At 45.5% G+C, this 16,693-nt stretch overlaps 1 long non-coding RNA gene across 2 annotated transcripts in view; it reads left to right on the forward strand.

Annotated features, from left to right (window-relative positions):
• LOC144772007 (uncharacterized) overlaps positions 1–16,693 on the forward strand; it is a 514,879-nt gene that overhangs the window by 106,800 nt on the left and 391,386 nt on the right. For both annotated transcript variants that reach the window (XR_013599591.1, XR_013599592.1), the window contains one exon: positions 6,167–6,229. This is a non-coding gene — a long non-coding RNA (uncharacterized LOC144772007). The remainder of the gene's footprint in view (positions 1–6,166; positions 6,230–16,693) is intronic.

Raw genomic sequence — 16,693 nt, forward strand, 5'->3', positions numbered from 1 at the left:
GATCGGACCAAGTTATTTGAGTCGGAGAAAGGCAGTGTATTTTGGGGAAGTTGGTAAAAACCAGGTCGAGAAGGTGTCCACCTGTATGGGTGGGCTCATGGTTTTGTAACGTCAGACCGAGGGAAGATAGTTCAGAGATCAGGGACATAGTTTCAGGGAGTGAGGGATTGTCAGCGTGGACATTGAAATCGCCAAGAAGGAGGAAGTCTTCTTTTGCTTTGAAGTGTGGGGCCAAGAGTTCCAATAGTGCGAGGGGGAAGCCTGTGGAGGGCCCTGGAGGGCGATAAACTAAGGCTCCTTTCCCAAAATTTTTTGTGGCATATTGCATTTTAAAAATTATGATCTCGAAAAGAGGGCTGTATTTCTGTTCTAGTATGATGACCTTCAGGTGTTCTTTATGCATGATGGCTAAGCCACCCCCTGTTTTCTCTGGACGGTCAAAATGAGTGAACTTATAGCCAAGAGCAACTCCTACAACGATTGCGGGGACTGTGTGGGGTTTCAACCAAGTTTCCGTTAGGAAACAGAGGTCGGATTGTGTAGTGTGTATTAGGTCCCATACCTCGAGTTGGTGTCTAGGTAGGGAGCGAACATTTAGAAGGAGGCATTTTGTCTCCTTTGTCCCTCTAGGAGGAGTTTGTTCCTTTTTATTTAGCTCCTCAGTAATAGGTTTTGTATAGGTGGCTTGATATTTGCAATATATACAGGAGAAAGGGCCCTCAGGGCACAGACAGGAATCTCTGGAGCATTCTGGGAGAGGGGTGGGTCTAAGGTGTAATAAAGTTTGAGTCGAATACCTGAGGTGAGGGGGCCTTGCGGAGGTAATAGGCGTGGGAGTTGGGTCCATGTCCCCTGGCCCCGTCCTGTCGCGGACGGGCGCAGACGGGCAGGACTCTGGCACGACTCCGGCGCAGGTCTGGCGCGTCCGCAGTACGCGTCCTCTGCGCGGAGTCGTGACCGTTCTTTTTAAAGCGCTGCTAGAGCGCGTCACCCGCCTGGCCCACACCCAATATGGCCGCCACTAACCGGGATCCCAGCCCTCGGCGTCAATACTCGGCCGAGGGCGGTCCGGAGGCAGGGAAGGGGGGGGAAGGCACACAGAGCGCTTAGGAGCGCTAACGAAGTCTTTGAATCTCTATCGCGTATTATTCAGGCGCTACCAGTCACACAATGTTAAAATACAAAGTAAGAGCTAAAATCTCTGGCGCTTATTAATCAAGCACAACATATCACGCGATGTGAAAATACAGAGTAAATGCTAAAATGAGCAAAGTAACAGAGAGAGACCTCCCGGCTTCCGCCTCAGGAGGGAAAAGGTGGCTTCTGGTGCTAGATGCAATGCCCTCATGAACTGCCTTTATGAGATTGAATTTAACTGAAACATTGGAGAGGTGTCTATCCCCATTCCTGGTATAAACACCATAGGGACTTTGTCCTTAGTTAGACTGTAAGAATATTTTACTTGTTGCATGCATCGCTACCATGATATTTGCATTGACTTTAATTTGAGATTGTCCTACAGCAGAAACGTATAGATTTACACAGCTTCCTTTGCAGCCAAAGCAGCTGTAAGGTTCCCTTTAACATTAATCCCTTCATTTTTAGGTTCATCAAATGGTGTATGTGGACCGATGGTAGCTTATCATTCTGGATGGTTGCCTCCCAGAAAGCTGTGTCAATGGTGTATGCTACATTGTAACCTTGCACACAGAAAGCAGAATACAACACAAAGGAGTCAATTTTGATCTCGCTGGGAGAAGGCTCCATCCGACTCGGATCCAGAGGGCTTTCCGACCGATTTGAGGGCTCCGAGCGTCCGAGTACGATGCAAACAATCGCTGACGGACACGGGTCGCTCAGCGCCCCATTGAAGTCAATGGGAGCCTGTTGTACGACGCGTACATAGGCTCCCATTGACGAAAAAGGTACGTTGCGCACAAGGGCGCCCCCTGTAGTGGGGACGCGTCTGTACCACCCGCACTGTACATGCATGTGTAGGGGGACCCTTGGGTCCTTCCCTGTGATCAACTCATAAGACTACGGGTGAAGGGGGAGGGAGTCCGGCACGGACCCCCGAAGTCCACTTTCCCGGAGCATTTACGTGTCGGAGGCTCCGACTCAATCCGGCTGTCCGAATCGTGCATCGTACTGGCTCGGTCGGAAACCGCCTCTATTGCACGGCACAGTTTGCTTACGGATGAGATGTATGGAGTTGTTCGGACACGGAAACAATCTGGTCGACGATTTCGCGTTTCTTGCATTGTACTTGTTCGCTCGTAGAGCTGTACGAGTCGGTCGGAAAACACGCGTACGGCTCGTACTTTTTCCCGCCGGATCACGTTCGGAGCCCTTTTAAGCGAGATCGGAATAGGCTCCAAAATGGGAGAACTAACAGATCTGTCTTCTGAAGGGCTTATAGCAGGGACTGAATCTCAGTTATCTGTGCAGTAGAATCATGCCCAGTTTTATGGTGAGTCTGTAACAGCAAGAATTCACTATCATGGAAAACCTCCTACTCCATAGTACAAGCTCTGGGGTATTTTTGCTTACTGCCAACTGCAGGCTACACAGAGCAGTCCGTATCGAACACATTCTTATCATCATGTATGGGTAATGTGTAAGGAGTCTGTTATATCCTATTGATATTGTAAGAATTCCTTTGTACTGGGTGTTTGAAGTGTAATGCAAGCACATTTGGTAAGTTAGATTCTACTGTGAGCAGAGGAGCAACTACTATAATTTGTTTTTTACAACAAAAGAGGATGCACTTTGTAAATTGCTGTCTGCATAGCCATGAAAGTTTTCTCAGTTGGAATGAATCGTTCCCCAGCAGCTGAATATAAATGATGTGTAGGCTCTGGGAGGTCATTTGTCCCTCATCAAATAAGACATGTGTGTAGCCTGAGGTGCTTGGAACAATCCTAAAGACTAGGTTATTCTGATTGTCCTGTGTTTTAAAATATTTTCCCCTATCATATCTGCTTGTAGCCTATATAAGACTGCTGCATAAACATCTGTCCAACTCTTTCCAGAATGTGTGCGACATCGAATCATATAAATGTTTTGCCTGCTCAGCTAACTGGGCCATGCAAGCTTTCCAAAGTTTAAACTTCACATTAGGGCTTGTGATTTTTAAATGTGTTTAGGGGTTGCAAAGTATCACATCTGTGTTAGAAATCTGGTGCCAATCTTTTGCTTCACAGGATAACTCGTATCCCAAAAAGATTACACTAAAGAAGGGAACCTTTGATTTACAGAAGTTTGATTTATATTCTTGTCAAGCTAAATTAGTCACAAGTCGGTAAGCTCTTTCTAAATGCTCATCTAAGTAATTGTCAGTGAAATGTGTCATTAATGTGTCATTAATGTGTGACAACACATCAGGATCATACTGTAGGATTTCCATTATTCTTGCGGCGAACAACCTCACACAGTTTTCATAGCCTGGTAGCAATCTTGTCTGCACGTGTTGGATGCATCATGCAAACACATTTTAATGCCATGAGGTATAGCAGTGTAAACATTTGCATTTAGTCTGTACTAAATTCATCATCAGTCCAGTGCTGTGAGTGTTCCGCATTGCACATTTCTGTGTGAGCATTCAAATGTATGTAGTCTGGTTCTATACGGTAGGTATAGTCTGGTTTAACCTCTGAAAAGAGGTGATCATCATTGAGTCACAGGGACTATCACTCCTTGATACTGTAATTGTCTCAAGGGAATTTTTATATCATGCTTCAATTCTGGCTTCATTGGATAATGTGTTTGCACCTGTGGTTCACACCAAAGAGGAATCACATGTTGCACAGAGACTTTATCTCACCCCATTTGATTGTTATACAACGCTAAACTTTATTTCTAAGTCCGCTAAGGAAGAGAATGCTTGAAGGATTGCTTCCTCCCCACAAATTATGTCCTTTACAAAGAATGGAAGCCAGACACACTCAGCGAGGTTAATAAGTGTAAAAGACATTATTGCACAGTAATAAATGTAAAACACATAATAATAATAAGTGGCTTATATGGTCTAAGCCTCTAAGAGCAAACAGGGAAATGCACGATATAGGCTAAAGTAAATAACACCACAAATCAGAGATCCAACCATATACCAGGAACAAAGCATACATGCCTTTGTTTATTTCTATCTGATCTTTATCCATAAACTGTATTGGAATATGTAGAATTGTGTGTCAGGATTTCAACCTTTTAGAGTTTAACCTGGTTTCCACATTCAGGTCCAGTGGCCACTGATCAGCTGGGCAGTTGCATGAAAGGCCTCTTATAGCTTGTTTTTTGCCTGTAGTTTGAACTGGACATCAGCCTTGCAGTCCACTTCTTTGTCTTGGGTACAAGAGAGAGCCGGCCCAGTCCTTTAGGGCCATTCTCAGGTTGCACAGTAGGTTCAGTCCTCTTCTGATCTTCCACAGAAGTGTTCTGCATTTGGTGCCTGGAGGTGCTACATTGATGCCTAGCTATAGCTAGGGGGTGAGAGTGACCCCCTGGACTGCCCTAATCAATGGGGTAAAAGTTCCTAGGGCCAACCTACCCACATTGGGCATTTTCAAGAACGTGGAAGTCTTCTAACTCACTAAATTTGGACTCTGAGGGCAGAGGGGTGTGGGAGGAGTGCACTATGTATGATAAGACTAGTGTCCTCCCACACTAAAATCCAGTTTGGGGCAGTCACTGTACCCACAAAAAACCTAGAGAGAGAGAAGCTTGGTAGAAAAAAGTAGGGTTTTCCAGCAACCAGACAGTGGATGCCCAAGAATATTTTTTGCATCTTATTTCCCTTCCTGTCAGGTGTGCCCCCTGTGTCATTTGTAAAACCCAGAGGTTCAATGCTTAAAGCGTGGTTGCACATCCTGTGTCTCCACACCTTCTGTCTCTGCGACAAAGATACTCAACGAGTCCAATAATCACCAATTATGCAAGCATGGTAATATTGCCGAGAATGCCAGTAAACGTGAGTTTTTTTTAGACAGTTATGCCAATGTTGTTACATGTGGGACAGACTAGCAAATGTTTAACTGCGCCCCAGTGTAAAGTGACTTCATAGTGCACACACCTCCCGCATTCTAAGGGAAACAAAGAAACTTAGAGAAGTGCCGAGTTAATATAGACGGGAGTACCCACATGTAGACCAACAGTCCTAGAGCCCAAGAATCAGTGCGTAAGTTAGTAGAACCTTCATGTGTTAGCGCACTAACACCTTCCTACCTATCCGCGGGTACCCCGGGCTTGCTGTGAGCTGGAACTGGAGGTACTCGACGGGTCCAGCCCGCGGTTCCTGGCATTCACTCCGTGCAATATTACCATGCTTGCATAATTGTCTTAGAATCCTCGGGTGTTGGCATGTGTGTAGTAATTCACCCCGTGCATACTACGCTAGTGGTAGGAATACATACTGCTTCCAACTGCTATTGTTTAGTCTAGCTATTACACTTGGCACTACACCTCCGGTGTGGGTCTGTAATGACCGTCGGTAATATATGAATTTGTTCCTAATACCTAGTTAACACTGGAGCTCTACCCTGTGGTAGAGTTACGTTGATACCTCTGTGGTGATTATCGGACTTGCTGAGTATATTTGTCGCAGAGACAGAAGGTGTGGAGACACAGGATGTGCAACCACACTTTCAGCATTCGACTTCTGGCACATACCGTTGTTCAGAATGCACATGGTTAGTTGAAGACTCGGTTCACATGGTCTTTGAACGCTGGCATGAACAATATATGTACATGTCTTTTACTTCTGTTGTTTACATAGCACGCCACCCTCTGCATATGTCCACTTGACTCCAACTTACCATATTGAGACCTTCTGATCTACATGTGTCATTTGGTGAAAATATAACTGTCCTGAAACATAGCTACCACTAATCAGACCTATCAGTGCATTGGTCACTTACCAGCAGACATGTTGTGTCCATTACTATCAGGACATTCCATCTAATATGCATGTATAGTCACAAACCTCATACCTTTTTCCAATAGTGGTTATGTCTCTGTTCACTTACAGTAACACTTGCTAGCTTACTGCTTGAACACTGTGCTCACAATTGTCTTGTGAACAGCTTTTTAACATGTAAAGATGGGAAACCGTGTCAAATTAATTCACTAGTTTACACATATTTGACACAGTGATGAATCCCTTTTTTTTCAGAGCGGTGCCCCTCCCCTGAGCTGTTGCCAGGTTGACGTGAGGTGACTTATCCGCACACCACGGGTAAGCTAATCTTTTTTTATTCTGTGTTTTGTTTCAACAATGGATGAGAATTAAGTCTCGCAAAATGATTTGATTACCTTATTTCGCCTGCCTGAATAGACTGTTGCACTGTTTGATCTCGTCTGTTGTCTTTCTTGTCATTCACAAGTACAACCAGTAAATCGATTTCACCAAACGTGGGATTACTGGTTCTGTATACACATTTTGGGGCCCATTAGGATGGTGGCGGATCGCCCCCGCCAGGCCGGCCTTAGCCACCGCCGGCCTGGCGGGGGCGATCCGCCCGCCATCCGTCCCAGAATGACCCCCGCCATATTAGTATGGCTGGGGGATCCCCGGCGGGCAGAAAGACTATCCGCCGCTTTTCCGCCCCGGTCACAAGGCGGTGTCTGTCAGACACCGCCAGCCATATTAGGATGGTTTTTTAAAAATGCCTTTCCGTGGCGGCAATGCCATCACGGAAAGGCATGCGGAGTCTGCATTGGGGGCCCGATGCGGGCCCCCATGGACTCCGGGGGGGTGAGGGGGGCACATGGGGGGTACGGTACCCCCCAGCAGTTCCATGCACAGCATGGCAGGCACCGCGTGGTGCCTGCCATGCTGTGCATGGAAGTGCACTGCATGCCTTCCTGCGATTGCGGCACCACCCGCCACAATAGTAGGAATGCTGGATGCGCCCGCCACAGTGGCGGCCGCATCCTAATGCCATGCACGGGACCCCCGCCCTTATATCGGGCGGTCCCTAGTTCCGTGAGGATGGCGGGTGGACAAAGTCCGCCCGCCATCCTAATGGGGGCCTTTGTGTTTTATTATTATTAGCACAGTTTTTTTACACACTCTTTTTTCATCGCAGTAGCCCATAATATCTTTCTTGGTACTGACGAAAGCCGCGACACCTCATAGGGTCATTGAGGCTAAAACATGTAGACCTGTTCACGTCCACCATATGCAGTTATTATTTTAAACTGCAGGTGCTCTGTTTTTTAATCCTGACACCAGGAACAAACCAATAAAATTCTTATTGCTCCTGATAGTTTTAACACCACTTCCTTACACTAATACCGCTTTAGTTTTGCACTGGGCTCGCCACCCACCATACCTGCTAGCTCTCTCATCTGAAGGATTTATCATATCCTATACAGTGTAGGAATTAAAACATTCCTGAGTTCCTCCCTCATAGTGAGGGGGTAGCAGCCCTTGGTGGGGTTAGGGTTTCTCGTCAAGAGAAGAATCCCAGATGATGAAGCATGCCACCTCGGTGGGTGATTGGATTACGTCCTAATTAAGGGATCCCTTTGATAACCTGTGGTGATCTTATTTGCTGCCCTCCACTCAGGCTCACTTGCAGTCTTAGACCCGAGGATTTTGTGTGTTGATTATATGTCCGTCCACCCAATTAAGATGTGCGGGCATATAGCCATTTCTTTACTGTCTGTCGCCTCCAGGAAAATCCTGGTAGTGAGGGAAAATAAAAAAGAAATCATTTTCCCTCTTGCCATGGAAGATGACAGGTTGAAATTATCTGCTTGTTTTTTCGAAAAGAAAATTCAGTTTTGGGATTTTCCCTTTAAAAATAAAAAAATTAAACTGTTTGGTGCAAGGCTCCATCATGTTGACGGAGACCTGCATCAAACAGTGAAATGCATTGACAGGAACTGCTGTGACAGCACTTCCTGGAAATGCTTTATAAATTACCGCCAGTTTGGCGGTCATTCATAAATCTGGTGGGCGGTCCCTCCACTAAGGCATCGGAGTAATTTATTCTGTCACCCTGGTGGAACAATGGGCTGTCTGCCAGGATTTAAATAGGCCCTTAAATTTCTACACGTCTTACTTTTAAATACTATGCACCCTGCCTTGTGGGCAACAAGGCCTACATAGGGGTGACTTATTAATATTTAAAAGGAAGATTTTGACCTGTCAAAAGGATTTATTTTGACATGTTGAACATTTTATTTTTACATTTTGAATTGCAGTGTTTTAAACTGCCCAGTCAGGCTACAATGGTATGCTGGAAGCCATTCTTTTACTCTGTCACTGTAGTTGAAGCGACAATAGCCCACTAGTGACACTTAACTTACAGGCCCAAGATACATTTGGTACCACATACTAGGGACTTATATGTAAGTTAAATATACCAATTAGGAATATCTCGAGTTGAGTGAGTCAAAGTAAGCTTTATTTGATATCACAAAGTGAATCATAAAGCTACAAGGTACATCCATAACAAAGTTTAAAGAAAAAAAATAATTAAAAGATAAAATCGAGAAACTAAAAACTGCCATACATAAAAACAGTCGTCAACTGCACAATCAATAGCATTTTACCACTGCTTCCTGTAATTAATAACGGCCAGAAAAAAACGGGACATTACAGCACACATATGTATTCGGAAGCCATTGCAGGTACATAAAATCTGGTCGACATTGTACAAAACCCAGTTGCAATAGCAAGGTTAAATCATTTTTTTCCTCAGCACAGAAAAATATTTACAAAAGAGATAAGTGTGCATGGTACTCTGCGTGGAAATATCATGGCACAGGCATTTCACCAGGTCAGGTGACCAGTTATTAATGATGGGAAAACTAATGAGGTGATAGAAAATATTCATCCGAAACCGGGTCAACACGAACCTGTGACGCGAGATGTACACATTTGCTAGATAGAATTGCATGTGGTAACTAGTCAAAATCATCTGGTTCTTCAGAACAGAGGGTTTCGTAATCTCAGAAGATAGTCTAGTGTCCTCTAGTAATGATAAACACTTCAATTTAAGGGCTTTTGTCTGAACAGTAATCAGGCTCTCAGGATGGTAAAAAAACTCAGGATGGCCAATGTCTGCCAAGAAATTATGCACAAATTTGAGCCAGGGAATTTTGAGAGCAGACGTAGATCTGAGACAGTCAACAATAATGGATCCAGAGTAAAACTGTCTGGATCCTATTCAAATCAGCTATGTAAAGGGCTTCTAATTTGGAATGGCAAACATAAGTTGAACTGCTTTTCGGAAGGGCAAGGTGATTCCTTAAAAACGCGTTTTCTGCCAGTTGGAGAGTGTCAGTCTTCCCATATCCCCAGAGCTCAGATCCTTACATAGCAGTGGGTCTACATTTGGCCTTGTAGATGACCATCAGTTTCCTCGGATGTTTAATGCCTAGTTTTCTGCCAAAATTCCACAAGGCCATTGATGTTTTAACAAAGGAAGCCGCCTTGATTTCATTCCCAGCTTGATTACACACAATCCCTAAATATGTAAATGAGGCTGTGAACTGAATTTTAGAGCCCCCAATAAAGATGTCATGGCAGCGGGTGGCCTTATTCCCTATTTTCATTGAAAAAGTTTTACTGATGTTAGTTTTTAGACCATGGTTCTGTATGAACTGAGCAAATTCCTTGACTCGACGCTGAAGGCAGAGTGGTGTGCGGGCCATTAATACGGTAAATCTGCGCACTTACTTGCCAATGTGTCGCCTACACTATTAAGGTAGAGGTTAAACAGAAAGGGAGCAAGTACCCCTCTTCCTATTTTAAATGGCTGGGAACAATTGCCGTTGAGGCAGTAACAAACTCTACCCCGTCCTAGGGCTTACAGATCTCTAAGAAAGTTCACAATAGTGCAGTCTATGCCCATGTTAGCCATAATTGACCATAATTTGTCGTGAACCACAAAATCAAAAGTGGAAAATAAATCTACAAAAATTAAAAACAGGTTCCCTTCCTTAATGTGCACATATTTACCAATAAGTAGGTCCAGATTGATGGCCGTTCTGTCTCCAACCCAAATCTAAAGCAGTACTGCCGGTCCGAGAGGATATTATTGGACTCTGCCCAGCCCTGCAGTTGGCCTATAAGAATGCAACCAGCCAACTTAACTGGAGAATCTAAAAGAGAAATTGGCCTGTATGGTGCTGGGCTATTACGGTCACCCTTCTTAAATATAGGGACCATAAGGCCAAGTAGGCAAGAATCATTGGTTCCGACAAGCTGTGAAGAGCAAGGTGAGAATGCGGCCCCCGAGGTCAGTATTATATTTAAACAGCTCAATAGGGATCCTGTCAGGATCCGGGGCTTTAGCACCCTTGCTTGACTTCAGTGCCTGAACTACCTCATCCAAGGATAATTCAGTATAGTTCTGATTATTCAGTGGTAGGGTAGTGGTGCAAACACTCGGGGAGGATGCAGTGGAATTGTGAGTCACAATATCATCCTGAGAACAGTACAAGAGTACAAGGTTGAAAAATGAGATAGCCATGCGGCCTCAGTAATGGCTATCTCAGCTCGAGGGCAGTCAGGGGTATTATAAGATGGAGAATTAATGATACGCCAAAACATGCTGTTATCGTTAGACAGACTGGCCTCAAGTAATAGGTTCCCGGATTCCTCCTTCAAACTTTTTTTCTGTTGTTTAATAGCTAGTTTGTATGAGAGTCTGCATTCTCTGACCACCTGAGTGGATCTCGGTTGTTTGGCCAAAGCTAATTTTAGGCTTTTATGTGTTTTTGTGCATACCGAATCAAACCAGCCAGAGGGGCCTGCCCTCATTTTGTTCCGGTTTGCGCAGAGCACCACTCCGATGCCCTTTTTTATTAGATCAAATGCTAGGATGAAATTGTGCGCCTCTGTAGTCTCATCTAGTCACGTTTCTAGTCACGTTTCAAAAGCCTCCCTCTCTTTGTGGATTAATTTTTCTAAAAAGTTGGATGGATCCACCAGAAACCATCGCAAAGCGTACCTGTTACGGCGGTAAATGTCGATGTGCTCTAATTTGGTAACTCTATTTACTTCCCCCCTATGCATAAAAAGGTTGATATTCAGAGTAACACTTTGGGGAAAGCGATCACTGATCGCAGTGTCATGGATGTAAAATTCTAAAATCAGCTCAGAGTAACGCTGGGGAAATAATTAAAAATCTATTACACTATTCTCACCCCTGCCGTAATAGGTGCTCCTAAGTGTGACTGGAATACAGGTAAGTTTTTTACAAAAACACAAGTTGTGTTTAAAGAGTAGACCATTTAAGGTATCCCCAAACTCTGAATGTGAAAAATGAGTGATATTGCTATTATCAGGGGACGTCATACCGCATACCTTATTAGATGGCTGCAGGCAGAGGCGTATACTGAAATCTCCGCACCATAAGATAATTGCGTCCCTGCAACCAGTAGGGAAAGCTGTCTCCAAGTCTGTAGTGACCACTGACGTAGGGCACTAGGACCCTGTGGGACAAAAGTGAGAATAAGATAACAACAGCACAGAATAAATAAGTACAAATAAAGGCAACGCAGGAAAAGACCAAACATGCCGGAGACGAAGCAGAGTGCACAATATCGCACACCGCTGCCCTTCAGTGTATCTGAACCACAAGTGGGAATACGTTGGGAAAAGTGGATTGTGAAATTTGAGCGATACATGGAGGCGACCGACGTAGTAGATGGAAAGAAACTGGGACTATTTCTAAATCTAGTAGGGGACGAGGTGGAGGACCTCCTCATAACACTGCCAAAGAGTGAAACAAGTGCGTACGATAAACTGATAAAATGTCTAACGACCAAGTTCGACCCCCAAAGGAACATTGACTTTGAAAGATATAACTTCAACATGGCATTTCAACAGCCGGAAGAGTCAATGGACGATTTTGCAACGAGGATGAGAAAGCTAGTGGCCCACTGCGAATTCGAAAAATATGATAATGAACAGGCCCTGCGCCTCAAACTAATTGAAGGCTGTCGCGACACAGAATTTCGCACAAGGCTACTCAAAGAACCAATAACTCTGGAATAGATTCTAGATCTGGCAAGAGCAGAAGCAAGGGCATTGGTCCAAGCAAAACAGATGGACCGAAGAGGAGAACAAGTACACAGAATGACAGACACAGGCAAGTCGGGAAACTGGAAGAGAGGATCGAAGGACCAAGCGACAAAAAGACAAGCTTCCCAATGCTACAGATGTGGCCTGGAATTTCCACACCGAGGACCATGCCCAGCATTTGGCCAAACATGCAAGAAATGCAACAAAAGCAACCATTTTGCCACCATGTGCCAAGGAACAAAATTAAAAAATGAACGAGAAAGACCAGGGAGGCCACGAACGACAACAAACAGGCACGTGCGGCACATGGAAGCGACTAACAGGAGCTCGTCACTGGAGTCAGACGAAGACGAAGAAGAAGGAACAGAAAAGGTGGAACGCCTATACCTCATGTCCACGGACCAAGGATATAAAGAAGAGCACATAAGATTAGTGGATAGGAAGTCAATAAAGAAAACGGATTGGGTGACCATCGAGGTAGGACCTCACCAAGCGGAATTTGTGCTAGACAGCGGGGCCACATGCAACATCATGTTAGCGACAGAGTACGACAAAATGAAGACGAAACCACCGTTACAGCCATCAAATGTAAGAGTATTCACCTGGGGTGCACAGAAGCCAGTGACGAACATGGGAAAATTCAGGGACACCATGACGCACAAGGGCAAGACCGTCACGGAAGAAATACACGTGCTATGAGGCGATATTCCCGCACCATGTCTCTTAAGCAATGTAACAGCGAAACTGATGGGCCTACTAAAGATGATGTATCACATGTCGGACAAAGACACCATATTACAAGAATACCCACAGTTAATGACGGGACTCGGAAAGCTGAAGGGACGGCAAATAACTTTGCACATAAATGAATCAGTCAGGCCAGTCGCCCAGCACCACCGAAGGGTGCCTATCCATCTACAACCTCAGGTGGAGGAAGAAATAAAAGCACTACTAGAGCAGGATATCATTGAACCAGCGGAAGGGCCAACACCATGGGTGTCCCCGATAGTGGCCGTACCAAAAAAGGACACCACCCAAATAAGAATATGTGTGGACATGAGAATTCCCAACACAGCTATTGAACGAGAACGACATCCAGGGCCGCATCTAGATGACATGATAAGCTGCCTGACGGGAATGAGAAAATTCTCCAAGCTAGACCTCTGCAAGGGATACCACCAGCTGGAGTTGGACCAGCAATCCAGATACATAACGACTTTCTCAACGCACCTGGGATTATTTCGTTACAAAAGACTAAGCTTTGGAATATCGTCAGCAGCGGAAATATTTCAAGAAACGATCAGACAGATCATCAGACCGATCAAAAACAGTTTGAACTATAGTGATGATATCTTGGTCTTTGGAAAATCAGATGAAGAGCACGATAAGGCCTTGAGGGAAGTGTGTTCACAGCTCGTAGAGGTGGGTCTAACAGTAAATGAAAAGAAATGTGAACTGGGAAGAGAAGAGCTAGTGTTCTTTGGGCACATCTTTTCGAAAAGAGGGATGAGACCAGATCGCAGCAAAATAGACACCCTGGAAAAGACAAAAGAACCAAAGGATGTCGCTGATGTGCGCTCATTCCTCGGCCTGGCCAGCTACTGCGCGCGATACATAAGGGACTTCGCGACAGTGAGCACGCCACTGAGAGAATTGACGAAGCAGGGTCAAACATTTGAATGGACCACAGAGTGCCAAAAGGCGTTTGAAGAGATTCGAACATCCGTAACTGCTGTAGATCACCTAGCATATTTCGACCCGAATTTATGCACTGAATTGACAGTAGACGCCAGTCCGGTAGGTCTTGGCGCAATACTAGCACAACACAAGCCTGGAAAGGACTCACCTCGACAGATAGTAGCATACGGAAGTAAGAGTCTGTCGGACATTGAGAGAGCATACTCCCAACCAGAAAAGGAGAGTCTGGCAGTAGTATGGGCATGTGAACACTATCACATGTTCATATATGGGAAACCATTCACGATAGTAACGGATCACCAAGCACTGGTGACCATATACGGAAACCCAAACGCCAAAATACCACCAAGAATAGAAAGATGGGGGATCAGGCTGATGGACTACAACTTCAAGATTGTCCACAAACCGGGAAAAGACCAAAACCCAGCTGACTACATGTCACGGCACCCTCTTCCCCATCAACAGGGTGGCCCCACAATGGCAGAAGACTATCTAAACTTCATCGTGAGACAGAACACTCCGGCCTCAATAATAAGTGAAGAACTGGAGCGAGAAACAAAAGGAGACCCAACAATGAAGGCAATCGGAGCGGTGGTGCGGCAGCAGAGATGGAGACACATCAACAGTAACACCCCTACAGAAGAAGGAGTCAACAAAGAAGAACTACTGGCTTTCAAAAAAATAAGCGAAGAGCTGTCTGAAACAGAAAACGGAGTCCTGATGAGGGGCTCAAGAATTGTAATACCAGGCCGACTGAGAAGGAGAACAGTTGAGCTAGCTCATGAATCGCATCGAGGCATTGTAGCGACAAAGAAGATGTTAAGAGAAAAAGTGTGGTTCCCAGGATTGGACAACATGGTGGAGGAAGAGGTATCACACTGTCACACCTGTCAAGTAACAGGACCACCTGCCAAGCCCACGCCATTGAAGATGTCGGAATTGCCACCAGCAGTTTGGACGGAGTTGGCAGCAGACTTTTATGGGCCCTTGGAGTCTGGAAAATACCTGCTAGTGATCATTGACGAATTTTCAAGGTTTCCAATAGTGAGAGAAGTATCGTCGACATCAGCAAGTGCAACGTTACCAGTATTAGATGACGTATTTGCCGCCTGGGGCTCACCACAAACACTGAAAACAGACAATGGCCCCCCATTCTCCGGAGAGGAATTTAGCAGATTCATGGAATACCTGGGGATCAAACATCGGAAAATAACTCCGTTGTGGCCCCAGGCCAACGGAATGGCGGAACGATTCATGGGGACTATCAAGAAAGCCATCCAGCGAGCAAAGTTGACGCAGATATCGGTTGGCCAAGCACTTTGTCAAGTGCTGAGAGACTATAGGAACACCCCTCACAGCTCCACTGGTAGATGCCCAGCGGAGTTGGTGCTAGGTCGATCAAGCAAAAACAAGGTTACCACAAATAGAGACAACGGCAAGCCCGAACAGAAGCGACATTGCAGAAAGAGACAAACAAGCGAAAAAGAAGATGAAAGAGTATGCTGACAAAAGGAGAAATGCATCCAACCACCAGCTAAATGCAGGAGACCTCGTGGTAGTGAGACAGAAACAGCAAAGAAAGTCAGACAGCCCATTTTCAAAAGATCCGTTGGTTGTGACTGACGTAAGAGGGTCAATGGTAACTGCAGCCTCGGACCGTCAAAGAATAACAAGAAACAGCTCCCACTTCAAGGAGTTCAAAGTGAAAGAGGAAGACCAAATGACTACACCACCAAAGGTGGAAGAAGAAGACGGAGTGACAACATCACAAAAGGTGGAAGAAAGAGACCAAGGAACAAGTAGAGAGATACCATCCCTGAACGGAGGACAAGAACTGAACAGAGAACAAAGACCAAGAAGGGAGTGTAAGAAGACAAGAAGACTATTGGAAGAAATGTAGAGACTCTCTCCCTCTCTAAATGTAGAGACTCTCTCTCTCTCTCTCTCTCTCACTCCCTCTGCATCTATCGACTATCTAATTTTCTTCCCCTTTTACTCTGGGGATCATGTACCAGGAATGTGTATGTATGACAAAGACGTTTGTTGATAACAAGGGGGGAGGTGTAGTGACCACTGACGTAGGGCACTAGGACCCTGTGGGTCACAGGGCAGTGACCAGGGCACTGGACATGACTTCCTGTGGACGGGCAGGAAGTGGTCAGTACATCGGAAGACGAGGACGAGGACGGACGTGTCCATCCATGCAGAGCATACCTGTGTTGTAATAAAGAAGTGTTGCACCCTCCACGTATTGTCTAGTGTGGTTCCTGACGATCGTGCACCTCGACTACACGACAAAGTCATGATCTAATTGGTGGAGGACTGTAATAATTTCCCGTGAGCAAGCAGTATTGTAAAAGCTTACAATGGCCAGGGTGGAATGTGCAGAAATTTGAAGGGTAATAATTTGATAAAACACTCTGGTAGCAATGACTGTGGTATTCAAGAGAGCCAACATGTTTGGCACATAAATACACAGACCCCCTTTAGGCCACAATCCACTTTAGGATTACAATCAAGAATTAGCAGCAAGCCCGTGTGACAGAATCAAGAGTCAATTGCAACAAGCTCTATGCGAACAGTTCTGGACAGGAAAGTCAAAGCAAGAGTACAGACCTTGGCTGGAAGCTGGGTGCCCATGAGATGCTTCAAAAAACCCTGAGTCATGTTGCAAAACCAAGGGGGGTGGCCCTGCCCTGCCTCTTCCTGTCGCTGAAGGAGTGGCCGGGCCCGCCATTGGCCCGGGCTTTGTCCGTGCGGGGCCCACATGCCTCCCGTGCTTTTCAAGCGCAAGGAAGACTCCTCCCTCCTGGGAGTGCAGTGGATTCTGGGGCTTAGAATCCCCCAATGGTGGCAGCAACACAACAGCGTCCTGTGCTGCAGTAATCGTTGGGCGCTTTTTAAGTGCAAGGAAGACTCTTCCCTCCTGGGACTGTAGTGGATTCTGGGGCTTACAGT

This window comes from Lissotriton helveticus, chromosome 8, assembly GCF_964261635.1.
Source record: "Lissotriton helveticus chromosome 8, aLisHel1.1, whole genome shotgun sequence".
NCBI classification, from domain to species: domain Eukaryota; kingdom Metazoa; phylum Chordata; class Amphibia; order Caudata; family Salamandridae; genus Lissotriton; species Lissotriton helveticus.